General features: G+C 44.4%; 1 long non-coding RNA gene across 1 annotated transcript; it reads left to right on the top strand.

The window, feature by feature from the left end:
• The first annotated feature begins 11,781 nt into the window (after positions 1-11,781).
• On the top strand, positions 11,782-16,143 carry LOC309348103. The gene is made up of 4 exons (XR_014159147.1): positions 11,782-12,051; positions 12,144-12,245; positions 14,869-15,086; positions 15,515-16,143. It is a non-coding gene; the product is annotated as an uncharacterized lncRNA (long non-coding RNA).
• Positions 16,144-18,938: the final 2,795 nt, after the last annotated feature.

The following is an 18,938-nucleotide window of genomic DNA, read 5'->3' as shown; positions in this document are numbered from 1 at the left end:
TCTGACTGTTATTAAAGACAGATCTGATCCTTGCGAAAACCCTGTGCTATTTTTGAGATAAGTAAACGGCACGGAAATAAACAATGTGACATTTTACTTCTACACTCTGCCCAAGACGCAAACCACATACTGCTTTGGAAATATGAAACATGACAAATCACTGTTTTGTTTTGTTTTCAAACTTCAAACCAGAGAAATTGTACACTTCCTTGTGAATTATACCACTGCGTTTTCATAGGTAAGTTGCAGTTCTTTCTCTGCTCAGAACTTTGCCAGACTCTGTGCAAGAACGTGTCACCGAAAACAAAACAATAATGCACATTCTTCTCTTACTTTTTTAAAAAAATGTTACTACTTAAAATAAGGCAGGGACGCGGGTGGCGCTGTGGTCTAAACCACTGAGCCTCTTGGGCTTGCTGATCAGAAGGTCGGCAGTTCGAATCCGCCCGACTGGGTGAGCTCCCATTGTTCGGTCCCAGCTCCTGCCCACCTAGCAGTTCGAAAGCATGCAGTGCAAGTAGATAAATAGGTACTGCTCTGGCAGGAAGATAAACGGCGTTTCCATGTGCTGCTCTGGTTCACCAAAAGCAGTTTAGTCATGCTAGCCACATGACCCGGAGGCTGTATGCCAGCTTCCTTGGCCAGTAAAGCGAGATGAGCACCACAACCCCAGAGTCGTCTGTGACTGGACCTCATGGTCAGGGGTCCCCTTACCTTTACTTTTACCTAAAATAAATATTGGCTCTTAGGAAATAAATCTTTAATATTGACTCATCAAATGAGTAAGCTAAAGTATCATTTCCTAAATCTATGCTCCACAAAACTCTTAGGGCTGATCTGCAATGACTGCAGCATCATATGTTAACTTGCTCACACCAATGAGCCATCATAGAGCCAACATCACATATCTTCCCATGTTAAATCAGATGCCATATTTTGCAATGGAGTCCATTCACATATTGAGGGTGCAAACACACAACCATGTTCATCTGTGCTTCCTACAAGCATTGGTGGTTTAGTTATTTCATTGCTCTGTGCATATGCAGTCCACTTTTACCTGAAAAAGTTGGTTATTCAGGGACATGCAATACAGCAAAATAGTTTAGCTGGTCATGTAAGAGCATGCAACATGCTTGAAAATGCACTGGGTTCAGGTAGCCTCCCAATATTATGGAGACTGCTTCATTGATAACCATCTTCAGGATGTTTCGGCAATGAAGTTGCTCCACATTATGATTTGGTTTGCACACCTGAACAGTGCTTTAGGAAAGGCTATTGCCTCACCGTGTTTCAGTGTGCTGATTATTATAATATGTCAAAGGAACTAAATGCCTTTATCATACATTACTCTTTTGGGGGGGGGGGGCATGACTTAATCTTGAGTACATCTAAGAATGGGTCTATGTCTTTGCTTCCACCATGAAATGCCCAGAACCATAAATGACACGTTTTTGACTATTTCCTCCTATAAGGCTCAAATCTGAATTCTCACATTAAATTAACTGTCAAAACCTAAGCCTGTTTATATATAAGTAACTCCCACAACAGGGGACGTGGGTGGCGCTGTGGGTAAAACCTCAGCGCCTAGGACTTGCCGATTGCATGGTCAGTGGTTTGAATCCCCGCGGCGGGGTGCGCTCCCGTCGTTCGGTCCCAGCGCCTGCCAACCTAGCAGTTCGAAAGCACCCCCGGGTGCAAGTAGATAAATAGGGACCACTTACCAGCGGGAAGGTAAACAGCGTTCCGTGTGCTGCGCTGGCTCGCCAGATGCAGCTTCGTCACGCTGGCCACGGGACCCGGAAGTGTCTGTGGACAGCGCTGGCTCCCGGCCTATAGAGTGAGATGAGCGCACAACCCCAGAGTCTGGCAAGACTGGCCTGTACGGGCAGGGGTACCTTTACCTTTAACTCGCACAACAGTCAATGAGACTCATGTCCCATGAGAGTTTTCATAGAACTGCGGTCAAGCTCTTTTCAGGGAATATTGAAAGCCAATGGTATACCAATGTATGTTATTGTAGGTTGAATAAAAACTTTGACAGATAGACCATTACAAATTGTCCAAGGTAGGACCTGCTGAAAGCGTATTTTAAAATGAGGAATGGGCTATAGGCATCAATAGGAGGAGAGGAATAGCCCCTCCGGTGAACCATAATTCCCAGATTACCCAGTTTCCCTTTTTTAAAAAAGTAGATTATTTCCCTTAGGGTGCCCCTATTTTTACAGGAGGAATGTTGGAGAGTTTGGAGTTATGCAATCCTTGAGCAAAGAATAAGTAACTATACAACCTTTAGAAGACATCTGAAGGCAGCCTTGTATAGAGAAGTGTTTTTTTAAAAAATGTTTAATGTTTTATTGTGTTTTATATATGTTGGAAGCCACCCAGAGTGGCTGGGGCAACCCAGTCAGATGGGCAGGGTATAAATAATAAAATTGTTGTTGTTGTTGTTGTTGTTGTTGTTGTTGTTATGGACAGGGGCGCCGACTTATAAAAAATATTGGGGGGGCCCAAGACCTCCAAACCGCTGCTGCTGGGGGAACGAAAGGGGCGAGCCCTGGGCTGCCCCGACCTTAAGTGAACCTGTGAGGGCCCGCCCTTTGCGGCAGCCGATTGGCTGCCGCCGTGGGCGGTGAATATTAATGAGCTAGGGGGAATCCCCGCTTCTCGCGGGGCTGACGCCAGCCCCGCGAGATTGTTGATGGGTCGAGAGCCCGCAGCCCCACCCCCTCTCTAGATCGGGAGTGGCTTTGTTTTTCTTAAATTATTGGGGGGGCGGAGGCCCCCCAAACGAATTTTTGAGGGGGCTCGGGCCCCCTCAGGCCCCATGGAGTCGGCGCCTATGATTATGGAATAGAACATCCCTATTTTCACTGGAGAAATGTTGGTGGATATATGATTGCACTTGTCCCTCCCAGCAGCTGTCAGCTAAAGTGCCTCCTAAGGATGCATGAGGAATGATGGTAGGAGCTTTCGGAACTGCAGTTCTTGACTGAGCATGTCACATAAAGTGGCAGGCACACTCCTCTCTGTCATGAAGCTATGAGTCCAAGAGTTTTCTGTACAATCATCTTCTTTCTGTTGCCTTCATTTTTAGAAGACAGCCTGGCCCAGCAGCTCACAGTCTAGAATGCTACATATTCCATTCCAACACTGCTTCTGATTTATTCTTGGGAATCTCACAAACTGTTATAATACCTGGACATCCCATGGAGGTCCAGAGAAAAAAGTTTGCAGAAACATCTTCATGCATGACCCCCAAGCATGCATCCTGTCCCTGCCTCCAATAATGGGTCTTGACTGTGATCCAGTCTCCTCTGGGCCTAGGGGAAATATCCACTTCCCCCAGGCTTCGGCCCCAGGGCCAGCTTAACCATGCAGCAACCCTTAGGAGTGCCTTTCTTTCTGAGGACCCATCAAGCAGCATGCAGTCATAGAGCTGTGACTGAGATGCCCTCAGATTCTTTGCAAAATGCCCACAGACTCTCACCTCTCTAATCACACGTATCTGCCTGTGATTCCTCAGCATCTTCTGTAGTCCTCCAAGTGGTCCTGGGTTTTGCCTCTCAGAGGTGATTCCAGGCATTTGGGGCAGGAAAATTACACTTACCAGAGGTGCCACCTTGCAAAGGCCAACATCACGCACATGACATCACACATGACATCAATGCCCCGGTATTGGGAGGAGCCTGGGGCAGAGCCGAATGCAGCAGCTGTGTAGCTTCAATGGTGGGTGGCTCTTCCTCCGCCAACTCCTGGGGCCACCACCAGTGAGGCTGCTTCAACTCTCCTTTCCCTCGAGGGCAGGAGGAAAAGGAAAAGGAGTCAGCCATTGGAGCCATGCCATGCTTTGCCTCCATGTTATTTGGATGGGGGGGCAGACCTTACCCCAAAAAGTGGGTGGCAAAAAGGGGCTCAGCCCCCAGGAGCTGGCGCCCCTGAGCCCTACCATTACTAGATGCCAATCCTCCCCATTTCAGCTTCCATTGCTTACCCTCCAGTCTGGTTGCAGCCTATTTTGCATTTCCTAACTTTGATAACCTTCTACAGTGGTACCTCGGGTTACGTACGATTCAAGTTACATACGCTTCAGGTTACAGACTCCGCTAACCCAGAAATAGTACCTCGGGTTAAGAACTTTGCTTCAGGATGAGAACAGAAATCGTGCTCTGGCGGCCCGGCGGCCGTGGGAGACCCCATTAGCTAAAGTGGTGCTTCAGATTAAGAAGAATTACAGGTTAAGAACAGACCTCCAGAACGAATTAAGTTCTTAACCTGAGGTACCACTGTACATGCCTTATTTTCTTGCAGCCAGCAGACTCCATGGATTTCCGACTCCTTTCCCTGACCTTCCCTTATCACCTGAGCAGCTTTCAACAGCATAAACATATTCTTTTGTGTGGGCATGCAAAGAGGAGCCTGAATCGATGCCACCCACCCACACTCGACTCCCTGAGATATGAGAAAGATCTGAAATACAGCCTTGGGTGACATAAATTTTAGATACGGGAGTGGCTCCAATTCAACAGACCCATCGGCAACAGATGCTGCTATGAGTTGAAGTTTTGCCCAAGTATGAAGCTCCATGTATTTTTGCATTGAAAGGGAGCCCTGTTTCATAGGGTAGAACCTCTGCTCATGATCATAGCTGTCAACATTTCCCTTATTCCCTTATTCCGAATAGGATTCCTCGCAAGAAAAGGGAAAAGTTGACAGCTATGCTCATGATGGTGGTGGCAGACTCTTCTTTGTCGTTTTGAAAATTGACATTTTTACTAGCAGAGGAAACACATTCAAGATTTTTGTAGTATGTTTTTTTGGAAGGGAAGTAGGATACACACACAGAAAATGATGCCTTTCATTTTCATGATGAAATTCTGGATAGATTGCCACCTGCCAAGTATATGATACGTCGCTGTTAAATTATTTTTCATCTCTGCAGCAATGGCTGATTAGCCTTGCAAAAACAAAAACTGTACATGTAGCACAGTTTCATTCAGCATTTATAATCTCTTTCCAACCCCCTCCTCACGTTTGCCATCTTTCGCTTTAACGGGGAATTCAAAAACAAAAACAAAAACGAGACACACTGTAAGCTATTTGTGCAAACGAATAATTATGATTGTCACAGATTTCCAAGTCTAATTAGATATAATAATGTGGGGCTGGGGAGCTTTGTTTACATGTTGCAAAACATGAAAATGTGTGCTCTTTGCCGGGAATTTCTTAACTCATCAATAATAGTTTTGCATGTACCTTTTTTTAAAGCTTTTTTTAAAAAAATCAGAATTTATTTTTACAGCTTAATTAGCTGTAAATAAATAAAGATGCTATAAATACCAAGCTTGTAGCAAAATTAGAGGCACATTAAAGATAACACACTTTGGGGACTTGCAGATCAGTTAGCAAGTCGCTGGAAATTGCAGGGGGAACTGGCAGCTGCTTTGAGTCAGCATAGCAACCCAAAATGCTGTAGGTACAGCAATGTGTGCACTGATCATTTAAAGGCTCACTTTACCTTATTTACATTTTCAGCCCCTTTGGGATTTAAATAGCCCTGCTCTGATTCAGGAAGAAGAAGGAAAACATGCTGTACTAAACAGCTTGCTTGGCCTCTCCTGGCAGTAGAGGAATTTTGCTAGGTTTTCTTGACTGTAAATGAATGACGACTTGTTTACTCATTATGTTTCTTACTTTATGCCCTGGTGATTTTTCTCCTCCGCTTAAGTTTTGGAGACTTAATATCATTTGTTGTCGTTCAACATGGCAAAGGACAGACAACAAATTTCTGGAGCTCAATTCCCCCTGCTTCCTTATCCTCTGGGAACAATATTTATCACGGTCATCTTGGCAGAGAGGAGCACTGGAAAACCACTCTAGTCCTTTCCTTGAAGGACATTGAGTTCAGAGTTTTCCCAGCTCACGTGTGCGCTAAGAAATTTGAGGCATATCATATGAACTTTGGGAAATCACACACTTGTCCAAGGTTTTGCTAGAAATTTTAGGCAAGCTCACCTGCTAGGCTTTGAATTTCAAAGCCCTGGTGGCTAACTCACCTCACAGAGAAGTTCATATTGTAGTTCAGTAATAGAGCACATATGTAGTGGCTCAGCTGCAATCCCTGGCACCTCTCGCTAATTTTTTTTATTCCATTCATTTACAAATTTATTATCTACACCAGAGTTTCCCAAGCTGGGGTCTCCAGCTGTTTTTAGACTACAGCTCTCATCATCCCTCACTAGCAAAACCAGTGGTCAGGGTTGATGGGATTTGGAGACCCACGTTTGGGAAACACTGATCTATACTTTTATATATATAAAAGAAGCAAGCAGAGTACAAGATATAAGGATAAAATCAACAAAGAAAACCCCCAAAAGCATCATAAAACATTATGTTAAACCAATCAGGCTGGAGTTGGATGTGGGTGGCTAGTGGTGGGGTAGAAATTTGATTCAGTTCACATTTAAAGAGGGACCTGCCAAATTTGCATTTTCTGAATCAATATGCATACCAAAATGCAGGCACCCTTCAAAATTTGCACTTCTCCAAATTTTGCGGTGCTGTTCTCCAAGCAAATTATGTCGAGAAAAAATGCATATCTTTTGGGGAAATGAGCATTAAAAACAAACATAGTGAAAATAACACACCTACAAAAATGTATGAGGAAGTGACTTGCAAGAATATGTACCGTACTCAGAAAGGCATGCAAAAATGTGCTTTGCACCAAGATGCTGACCAGTTTTAATCACACGCACACCCAAATGGCGGCAGAAGTGCGGAGAACTGAATTTCAAATTGTGAAACCGAGAAAACAAGTGAACTGAGATTGCAGACACCGGGTTGACCCCAAGATTGGTGAGGCCGGCGCTTGTCGCACATCTGTGACACATCTTCCAGTGGCATGCAGGCCAGACCGGTGTGGTCTAGTGGAAGGCTGCAACAGTCTGTGTGGTGTCTGGAGTTGCTGTGCAGGTTGTGTGCAACCTTGCACTAGGCTGCGCTGGTCCCCACAGTGTCTCCTGACACTGCATAGGCGGGCACAGCCTTCTGTTGATGCTGCACTGCGCTCGGCTTGGTGGTTGGGCCTCCTCTGCCCTCTCAATATTCAGAGTGCTGAGACTCCTGCTAAGGAATGCACTGGGCACTTGGGTTGCGAACGTGATCCATGTGGGAGGCATGTTCGCAACCCGCTGCGTTTGCAACCCGCAGTGCCACGTCTGCACATGCGCGGGTTGCGATTAGGTGCTTCTGTGCATGCACAACCGCTGAAACCCGGAAGTAACCCCTTCTGGTACTTCCGGGTATCGGCGCGCCCATAACCTGAAAAAACGCAACCTGAAGCATCTGTAACCTGAGGTATGAGTGTATTGAGGGAGCTGATGACACCTCTGCCCCCTGGAGTTGCCACACTTGACTGAGATGGACAGATCAGTCCATTCCCAATCAGAAGTAGATCATGCTATGGGCAGACTATCCAAAAGACCATGTGTGAGGCTGCAAGGAGTAGCCGTTTTCTAAACATTCATATGCCCAGAACTTTGTTCAGCAACTAAACAATGTAAACTAGATTGTAAGTTGGGTAGACCGCTGGCAGATTGTCACCTTGTATTTGATACATTGGAACTTGATACATTGCGATGGCACCGTGTTGAATGATTGCACACACATGCACAGCTACATCCATTTTTCCATGCTGGGGACACCTGCTTTTTGCACTCCTGGTGCTCCGGAGTGTGTCTAGCAACAGGGAAAACCTGGTTTGTTGTTGGGCTAAGAAACAATGCTGCTTAATCAGGTGTGGAGTGCTGGCTTATTACTTTTGCCAGCAGCTTGGCTTTTCCTTGAATTGCATAGTTTTGTAAGAATTCAAATGCCATCGCAGTACTGCTGAAGAAGCTTTCTGAGATGTGTGCCTGACCATAACACCGTGTCTCCAGGGGACTCAGTGAATGGCAGCAAACGAGAGGCACTTTTCTCTCCTTCTCGGGAGAAAAATAATCAATGTGTCCCTGCTTGGAAACGTAACAGAAACCTACTCCGATAACAGGGGATACTGCATATAATAAAAAGTCTTAGTGACGGTACAGTTACAGCTTTTAGTTCACATCAGTCCTCTAAAGTAATCGAGCACAGCAAAATTGTTTGAATGACTGCAGTATAGTCCTGAGAGATCTGCTTTGGCTCCCAGTACATTTCCAAGCACAATTCAAAGTGTTGGTGCTATATACCTGAAGGAGCGTCTCCACCCCCATCGTCCAACCTGGACACTGAGGTCCAGCGCTGAGGGCCTTCTGGCGGTTCCCTCACTGCGAGAAGTGAAGTTACAGGGAACCAGGCAGAGGGCCTTCTCGGTAGTGGCGCCCGCCCGGTGGAATGCCCTCTCATCAGATGTCAAAGAAATAAACAACTATATGACATTTAGAAGACATCTGAAGGCAGCCCTGTTTAGGGAAGTTTTTAACGTCTGATGTAACCTTCTGTTGGAAGCCGCCCAGAGCGGCTGGGGAAACCCAGCCAGATCGGTGGGGTAGAAATAATAAATTATTATTATTATAGTAAGTAGTTGCGCACACGTTGAGGGATTGTTGTTTTTTTGCCTGTGCAATTTTGTAGATGCCACACTGGATTTGATATCTTCTTTTTAAATAATTATTCATCACCCAAAGTGTTTTAACTTAAAATACTTCCAGCACATCAGTATGCGCTCATATGAATTATTGCTAAGTCGCAGAAGTACCAGTGGCAAAATACCCACAGCTGACATTTGTGTGCCAGTGTGTGGTTATAGAAGACATTACCTGGTGAAATTTAATGACGGCGCACACCATTCAGCTATGGAATCAGCAACAGAAATTCTCCTCGGGTGGACCAAGCCAGGTAGATGTGCCCTTGCTCAAGTTTTACGGCATTACGGCAATCATAAACTCCAAACAATTTTTTCTTCTTTGCAGTTCCATACAGCAACTGGCTCAAGGCAAAAGAAATCTGGCATGTAGAGCATCTTTAACTACTAATGGAAACTCTGAGCAACATGGAACTCACACAAATTATCCCATTTGGATGCCAGAAACTCAGCAATGAAAGCCGCATTTAAATGGCTGAGACTGCCATTCCAAATGCATTTGCTCACACATAGCAGTCCCTGGTGCCAGGTGGGCGAAAGCCGATTGCCTGGTGGGGCAGAGCTGCTATGCCAGCTTCCCAGCAGGTGGGGTGCTGTTGTATACCAGGAAGGGGAGGGGCGAAGGGGAGGCGGAGCTCAGAGCTCAGACGGAACCAATCTGGTTCTCCTGCCAATACATATGCAGCCTACCAGCCTTTCCACAACGTTGACTTTCCCTGCCTCCCTAAAGTAACAATCTTTAATGTGAGAAATGGATATTAGAAACACATTTGCCCTCATGTATGATAACATGAGGGACGCGGGTGGTGCTGTGGGTTAAACCACAGAGCCTAGGACTTGCCGATCAGAAGGTCAGCGGTTTCAATCCCCGCGACGGGGTGAGCTCCCGTTGCTCGGTCCCTGCTCCTGTAAACCTAGCAGTTTGAAAGCACGTCAAAGTGCAAGTGGATAAATAGGTACCCCTCCAGCAGGAAGGTAAACGGCGTTTCTGTGCGCTGCTCTGGTTCGCTAGAAGCGGCTTAGTCATGCTTGCCACATGACCCAGAAGCTGTACACCGGCTCCCTCGGCCAATAAAGCGAGATGAGTGCCGCAACCCCAGAGTCGGGCACGGCTGGACCTAATGGTCAGGGCTCCCTTTACCTTTACCTTTATGATAACATGGGAGAGCATGAGACTCAACCCACTGAAAGTAATAGACTGGCATTAACTATGTTCATTATTTTTTTGAGTCCACTCGGAGTAGGACTAAAATGCCTACAAGCCAATGAGAGTGGAGACCACTTTTTTTTTTTAAAAAAAAATCTCCAACATGCAAGGTGGTGACCATTGCCTATAATCCGTAAGAGGTGGATATGTACTGGTGGAAACATGGTGAGGTTAAAAGCATGTAGATCTACAGTGAGATATAACAAAGAGAGACAGACTGCCAGGCACTGTTGAAGGCAGATGATAAGATGTACAGCACAATTATTAAGAAAGGAGTGGTGGCATGAAAAGAAATCTTACAGAACTGAGTGCATAAATATGGAGCAATCTCAAGTTGTCATGCTGTCTGTTGTTTAGCCAGCTGCCAACAAATCCAAACTTAGTTTCTTGCTCTGGCTCACATTGCAGTCAACTGATATTTTCACATACAGTGTTTATCAGTTTATGGCAGTATATTGTTATTTACACCTTGCCCTTGTCCCCTGACTAATGAGACTCTGAATGGGTAATATTTTCTGACTTTTATTTAGCTTTCTTAGTCCCCATCAGCAAAACAGCAAGGACTATCAACACTCTTGTCAAGTCTTAAGACACTGGCCAGATATTCCGATACCATTCAGATGCTGATGGACTCCAACTCCCATCATCCCTGACCACTGGCCCTACTGACTAGGCTGATGGGAGTTTTAGTCCAAGAGCATCTGCAGGGCACTACATTGGCTACCCTGTCATTAGGGAAGCCTACACTGATAGTTCTACTCACAGAAATCTGATAGGAAACCCATAACAGTTGAATATATATATTTAAATGTACATTTTCTCTCTCTCTTGAAATTCATATTAAGATACATTTGGATTACAGAGAACTGCGTCACAACATTTGGAGAAATGGAAAATCCCATACAGTGGTACCTCGGGTTAAGAACTTAATTCGTTCTGGAGGTCTGTTCTTAACCTGAAACTGTTCTTAACCTGAGACACCACTTTAGCTAATGGGGCCTCCCGCTGTTGCTGCGCCACCGCCACACAATTTCTGTTCTCATCCTGAAGCAAAGTTCTTAACTTGAGGTACTATTTCTGGGTTAGCGGAGTCTGTAACCTGAAGCGTCTGTAACCCGAGGTACCACTGTGGTTCTGATCTGCAAGTTTTTTGTTTCAATTTATTTTAATTTTATTTCATCATATTCTTCACGTTATTCATGATATTATGTCCTGATCTTGTCAATATCAAATTCCTTCAGCATTTCTACATTTTCTGTCCTGGTCCAGCTGTTTAGCCCACCAGTAGGTCAAGGGAATTATGCTGGGTCCCCAAGGGCATGGTGGGAGCAGCAGGGATTGGAAAGGGTTATGTTATTATTGGGGGTGGGGGAGTGTGATCAGCTGCAGGTGGAAATCTATAGTTTTCACTATTTGCAAAATGGATGATTCAAATCAATGTTTTGTAAGGCAATGGTATGAATGTGAAGTTTTTTTTACTGTATGTTGAATGTTAGGATGCTGAACAAAAGAACTGTATAGAGAAACTCTATACGAATCCAAGATTCACACAGAGATTATTATACAGGGCCTTCTTGGTAGTGGCTCCCACCCTGTGGAATGCCCTCCCATCAGATGTCAAGGAGATACGTAACTATATAATCTTTAGAAGACATCTGAAGGCAGCCCTGTATAGAGAGGTTTTCAATGTTTAATGTTTTATTGTGTTTTTTGTATAGGCTGGAAGCCGCCCAGTGTGGCTGGGGCAAAGCAGTCAAGTGGGTTGGGTAGTATTATTGTTATTAGGCACCCCCCAAGTTATATGGTAGTTGATAGTAGCATTGTACCAAGTGGCTTCCATTATTGAGCTATGTGGTCCTCTCCCTTTCCTTTTTTGTTGTTTCCATGTTGCAAACAGCTTGAAAAGATTCTGCTGTGGAATTGTTGAGTCATTGGAAACAATTGTTGTGACTGGCAGTCTCATCTGATGGCTTCCTTGAAGTTGGCTTCGGGTCAAGCAAAAGCACGCCGGCCGCAAAACCACATGTCCCTGATGCCATATGAAGGGAATCAACGAGTCTTCCCAGTTCTAACTAGGTGCAATCATTTTATTGCTTCATAAACTCACTACTCGGTGTTTAGCAAAGAGAGCACCAACTCTGTAATTGCTTTGGTTCATGTCGAGTCTATTCAATGGGATCCTGTTTATCCATTTCTGTGGTTGGTTACAAGCCATGGCATAAAGGTAAAGCGTTTTTTCTCTCCGTCTTTGGTGCTGCTTTAACCTGTTCTTTGCGAACTTGTATAGGAGAGTCTAAGACAATTCTTGCTTTACAGGATCTGTGTAGAACTGAACTTTAAAAGAGGCTGCCACTCCTGAGCTTTAAAAAGAGACATATATCTGATCCCACACGCAGATGTACATCATGTTCCTCACAGGTATGTGCACATCTTGTACTCGGGTATTACGCAATTCTTTTTATTTGTGTTTCCTTGGCTTTATTTATGGATTCCAACGTTCGGCTTCCTTATCTTGCATTTCACTCATGGCGGGAAAAAATGTCGACAAGAAGCACATGCGTCAGGGAAGGGGTAAGGGAGTTGAGTGACACAGGTGAGAAAGCCGTGAGAGAAAGATGGATGACAGCGTCGGAGAGACGTGAAAAAGCAGCCTGTGCGAGAGAGGGAAGCTGGCAAGGGAAGATGGGAGAGGTGGTGAAGAGACAGACAAGCACACCAAACAGAAAGAGATTTGTTACAGACAGAGGTGACAGACAGACATGCCCACAGATAGAGACTAGTGACGCCACTGCAATTACCTGGTTTTGATTGCAAAATTGTCCAGCCTTGTGCTATGCTTTGCTGCAAAAATGAGCACCGTATACCCTGAAAATTATTCTCTGTTTTGGATCGTAAACAGGGATGGCGGAACTCGTCACCCTCCCTTCCTGGTGCTGCAGTACCAGGCTCCCAGACCATGGGAAACAAAGTTTTCCTAGGGCACCTGAGCTCTGGAAATGATATGCCCTGGGGGTTTTTTGCACCTGGAATTCCTACTTGGCAGCAACTGGGGAAGGAAAAATGGCCCTGATTTCCGATCAGGGTCACTTTCCTATGTGTTCATTCCGAATGAATGAACCTCTTTAATGATCTCTTCCTCACCTGGGATTATCTCCTCCTTATTTTCATACTTAGCTTGCTCTGGCAATTTAATTTGCACTTACTAGTGCCATCATTTCCATTTCACAGATGGGAAAAATGGAGGCTCAGCTGCCACCTTATCCAAGACAATTTAAGAAGCCCATAGCTTGGATGGGGTTGAAGTGCAGTATTCTGCCCCCTGGATCTGAGTACCGTCCACTTCAAGATCTTAAAGGTATGACACCCAGTATTAGAGGCTCAGAACAAAGTGAGAGATCTGCACCTGCATTTTTCTGCATTAATCTGTGGGTTAAAAATCCAAATGAAAATTCATATTTAAATCCATATTTATATAGCCGCAAATATTTCTATGCATTTCTAATTTATTTTTTTTATCCTGACACATAAACACGTATGCATGCTGGTATGTTTTTGAGCCTAGAATGATTGAATCACCACATCCAGAGACATTTGCAGTCCAAAGGGAACCAGTGTGGTATTGTGTGCTAGAAAAAGATGGGAGAGAAAGAGAGACTGGGCATATATTGTGTCTGTTGCTGGCAGATGGCAGAGAAGGGATGTATGCATTAGTATTTACCTGCCATAGAATTGGCTACAGGCCTCTAGAGCTTATAATGTTGTGTTTATGGTTGTAATGATAAACTATTAACATAATGCTTGAAAGTGTTACCAAAGAATACCTGCATCCTGTATCAGACCCTCCAAGTGTCCCTATTTTCCAGGGACATCCCTGATTTAGGGAAGCCATTCCGCTTTCTGATTTGATCCCATAATGTCCTACTTTTCATTGGAGAAATGTTGGAGGGTATGGAGTTATCTGACCCCAGAGCCATCTGAACACAATCCTGTACTGTATAGGGAATTCATTTTTTATTAATATTTAATGTTTTATTATGTTTTTATATATGTTAGGAGCTGCACAGAGTGGCTGAGGCAACTCAGTAAGATGTGTGGGGTATAAATAGCAAAAATATCATTATGGAATGGGACATCCCTATTTTCATCGGACAAATGTAAGGAGGGTATGCTGTATTACAAGGGTCCGAGGGCCTCAATCTTATGAGGCCAAATCTCTGAGCAGGTCCAAATTATATTCATGAAGTTGGTGTTTTTTTGAACAGCAGCAATGCACACACACACACACAGAGAGAGAGAGAGAGAGAGAGAGAGAGAGAGAGGGAGGGAATGAATGAAGGTATCTACAAATGCCTGGTTTACATTCAAACTTTTGTTGTCATGCAACTACTTCGATTCATTCTCTGCAGTAAAAAACCCCCTGGAATTATAACAGCATATTGGACTGCTATAGAGATGGATCCAATTGCAACCTGAATTTCTCTTGTGAGCATCAGCAATATTTGATCAAGAAGACCATTCCTGCTAATTTTGCTACTCGACTGTTCTATATCACCGGGATAGGGAGCATATTATGCCTGCCTTCTTCAGTAGTTCTCTTCTTCGGTAATACTCATTTCTTGCAGTGCTAGACAAGATGCTAAATTTATATCATTTGTCTCCAGCTAGTGGGTCATGACCTACAAGGAGGTCACGTCACATCCTGGCCTGAAATGTGCTGCATTAGCAGTGCTATAACCACGTTGAAATGGAAAAGATGGGGCTTTTTTAAGGAAAGAAAAGGAAAGAGGAGGGGCATCAGGACAAAAAGGAACACACACAACCAAAATAAACCAAAGTGGATTCCATGGTTGCAGAATAGATTAAAGCAAGGTATCCCAGGGCCCAGCTCGACTGATAAAGAAAAGATGATTTATATGCTGTGTATGTGCGTTATAACATTGTGACCCACCGAATGGCGATGTGGAGTCCCGTTTTTCTCTACCTGTTTTCCCTGTTTAAATTTACAATACTTCAAAATGAAATGTTTCTTTGATGTGTCTAGATCCAGGCCCAGACTTCCTCTGAGGGATTTTCCAGTTGGCATGGCTAGTGCTCCTATCAAGTGCCTGGTCTTGCTGCAGAATGGTAAGATGGGAAGGACCACTGATGTGATTGCTTCAAGATGGCTCTCCAGTGCAGAGGAGACTGTGTTCCCAGGAGGTCCTCTGTGTTCCCAGGAGCGATTGACAATGAAGCCAGCTAGTGTGCAAGTGGTACAAGGTAATAAATACACTACCCCGTGGCAGGGGTAGTAATGATAATAATAATATACCGGTAATAATAATTTATTATTTATACCCCACCCATCTGGCTGGGTTTCCCCAGCCACTCTGGGTGGCTTCCAACTGAATATTAAAAACAACACAGCATCAGACATTAAAAACTTCCCTAAACAGGGCCACCTTCAGTTGTCTTTTAAAAGTAAAATAGTTGTTTATTGCCTTGACATCTGCTGGGAGGGCGTTCCACAGGGCAGGCACCACTACTGAGAAGGCCCTCTGCCTGGTTCCCTGTAACCTCACTTCTCGCAGTGAGGGAACAGCCAGAAGGCCCTCAGTGCTGGACCTCAGTGTCCGGGATGAATGATGGAGGTGGAGACGCTCCTTCAGGTATACATAAGTAAGCTTATGTCTTTGCTACTTTTGTAGCTGTCCAGAAGAGCTCTTCAGAGTGGTCAAGGGTCACAGCCAGGAGTATCAACACCCTCTGAGGCCCACTGTGAAAAATTTGCCTTTGGAGGATAAAGTCACTTGTTTTCACTCTGAGTTTGATGTCACAGTTGGCTCAGTTTCAGCTGAGGCACCCAGAGCTCCATCTGGCCATGTTGTTTGGAGTGAGTCTTAGTTATTGAGGGCTGAGGATGTAGATGAAGTGCTTGAATGAGTGTGGACTGCTGCTTGCTTTCTCAACCCTTAGCCAGTTTGAATCTTAAAGCTACTTGAAAAAGAAATGGAAAGAAGATAAAGTCTCTACCAGAGAGGAATGAAAGGTTAAGCTGATGGACTGTGCTGAAATGGCAAAGCTGACTGGAAAACTCGGGAACCAAGAAGACAAAAACTTTTAAAAAATAATGGGAAAATTTATAAGTTATTTAGGAGACCACTGCAAGCAGATGGGAACATTAGCAGGATTTTACTCTCACTTGTAATGTAACAAATACCATGGATAATATAGATTATGGAATAATATGCAGTTATAAATGTTGAGAATAAGACCCACGGAGGGGGTGGGGGGAAGTCGTGAGATTCAGAGGAATCTCTGTATGTGGATATGCATTTGGTTTGTCATAATTTCGTTTGTAAAATCAAATAAAAATTATTTTTTAAAAATTAAAGCTAGTTGAAAAATGTTGATTGGGTGAGTCCAGGGAGTTGGTCTATGCCTCATTGTGGGGAGAGGTTGCTTCTCTTGGCTTGAAAGAGAGAGAGGTGCACAAACTTCTATGGAGTATCCTGTGAGGAGAAAAGCTGCCTAGAGTATAATTTGGAAAAGGGAAAGACTGGCTAGAGAAATAAGTACACATTCTGCCCTTCCCTGACTGTACTCCTGCTGTAATGCAATGAGTAGTATAATTCCATACATTATGCCACTCCATGCATGATCCTATCTAGCAAAGTGCTATTTTATGGGAAATAGACAAGCCTGGGCCTATCGTTAACCTGAGGTTTCTTAAAACATATTTTGGCAATGAAGTGGTTTAACGAAACACACAGCATGTGGGTGAGGCTTCAAATTGTTCTCATGTCTCTGTCTTAGTGAAGACTGAAAATTGGGGGGAACTCCTGCAGTTTATAAATATTCCCATTGCAACACTGCAATTTTTTTTATCATAATAGATTGTTATCACATGGTGAAAAGTAACACCATGTCAATCTGTGTTGGTTTATGTGCATGGTAGAATCCTTGTGGAGAACCTGAAAAGGGAGAGATGCAATTTAAAGGCCACCATTCATGGGAAGAAGGGGGCTAAAAAACCACAGGAAAATGTGGGTGCAATGAGGTTACGTTGGAAGTGACTACAATATGTGAGACCATCCAACATGTTTGCTGCTTACATGGTGGAGAAATTAAGGCCAGGTGCCTTAACCTGCTTCTCATTTTTTTTTTTTAAGTGTGGATCGTTTCCAACACTGCTGTTCCACTCATGCAGCAGACTTCCACAGACCACCCTTCTCTTCTCCTCTTGCCTACGACCCCCTCACACACCTTCAAGATCTGCTCCAAAGAGTTGGGGGACCCTCAGAAGCAGATGCGTATTTATACTTTTGTATGAGAATTCACAAATAATTCCTCAAGCATTGCTAGGGTTGGCCAACACTTGTCAAAAGCAGCACCTGGAAATGAGCAAAGCAATTCCATGAACTCTCACCCACCAATAAGCTGGCATCTCCTTTGTGAACCAGCTGAAGTTTCCTACTTTTTATGCTTTGGTGCTATGTTCAAAGGGTGAACTTGAGTATCTTTCCTGCTACCAACCTACCATGTGGGAGATGTGCAAATTTTCTACTTCCCCTTACTTTTTTTTACCACACAGAGCCTTCCTTAGGCTTCCCATCTACTGGTACATCCTTCAGCATCATCATCATCATCATTATAGGACCTCCTTGAGTAGGGAATAAGGATGCTTTGAAGCAATCTCATATCACAACCACTGTTTAAACTTCAAAAGTCCTCCACATCTTTATTTCACTTTGGGTTGGAACTGAGACGTGTTGGTTGGGGTGGGGGGTGGGGAAGCAGGCAGCACAGGCCCGGATTTGGCCCAGGGGCTGCCAGTTACTGATCCATACCATGCACTATTGGAAAATGACAGGACTTGCTAATGAACAGGAGTGTGACTCTTCCTGCACTAATGTCCAAGCAGCAGCTGAGCCTCATTTGCATCTCTCTGCTAAATGGTTTAATTAATTTTCCATAGTGCTTACAGACTAGTTTTAATTAGCAGTTAAATCCATTCTGTTAACAGGGGAAAAAATTGTAAGGTGTTTACTAGCATGCAAATCACAACGGCGCCTTCTCAAGGCTCAATTCAAACAAAAGTTCCAAACCATTGATTCTGGATTTCTGGAGGCCTTACTAAGAAAAAAAGTGCATCTTCTTCTTTTCACATCAATAAAACATCATGTTTTATGATTCATTAACCAGCACACCTTCCCCTCCTTCTCCTTTTTCGTCTGTGTCCCTGCTTCCCCAATTTGGAGGGGATGACACCCCATGGAGTAGTAATAAGGCAGGGCGGACCTTGCTAATATGGCACCCTGTGCAAGGCCAAACTTTGACAGGCCTGCACAGGCCTCATGGTGCCTTCCTAAAGCTGGGTAATGGAGGTGCCAGGCTTTGGTCCTCTAGGATCCTGTCAGAGCCCTCACACCTCCTTCCCAAAGCCCAGTGCTTCAGGAGCTTTGGGAAGGAGGCAGGAAGGCCCCTGTCTTGGCCCCTGCACCTGTGGGGGGAAACTGGCTGTGCTGCCCTGAGGCCACCTCTGAATAGGGAATATAATAGACGTTACTTGGAGGATGGTGTGTTTCACTAAACAGGCTGGTGAATGGTGCCACCAGTGGTTGGGACACTCAGCCTCAAACCAAGACGGCTCAGCACTAGTTTGCCTTGCTGCAGGAGTAGGAGAACCTGTGGTCCTCTACATGTTGGACTTCACCTCCTTTCAGCCCTAGCTGGTGGTCATGGATTATGGAAATTGTGGTTCCCCAATATGGGGAAGGCAGCAGCCTCCTCACTCCTGCCCTAGTGAGATCTAAGCCCATGGTTGTGCTCTTGTACAGCCAGGCCCTGTGAGGGTAATTCTGTGGTTTTTAACCTGAGGTTTTGCTCACAGCAAAATAACTTGGGTTATGTTGTTGACATCCCAGCTACTTCTGGCAGTAGTGAGTCTTCCTTCTCCAATCACTGAGGGTACACCTGTTCCACAAATCCCAACTGGTTTCATAATTGTTCCAGAGTATTATTATTATTATTATTATTATTATTATTATTATTATTATTTCTTCTCAGGGATCTCTGGGATCTGTAGCTCAGTGACCAGAGGTAGAAAAATCTAACAGAGAATTCTGAGCA

Source organism: Podarcis erhardii, assembly GCF_964252035.2.
Source record: "Podarcis erhardii genome assembly, chromosome: 8".
Lineage (NCBI taxonomy): Eukaryota > Metazoa > Chordata > Lepidosauria > Squamata > Lacertidae > Podarcis > Podarcis erhardii.
This window is presented reverse-complemented; position numbering and strand designations above follow the sequence as displayed.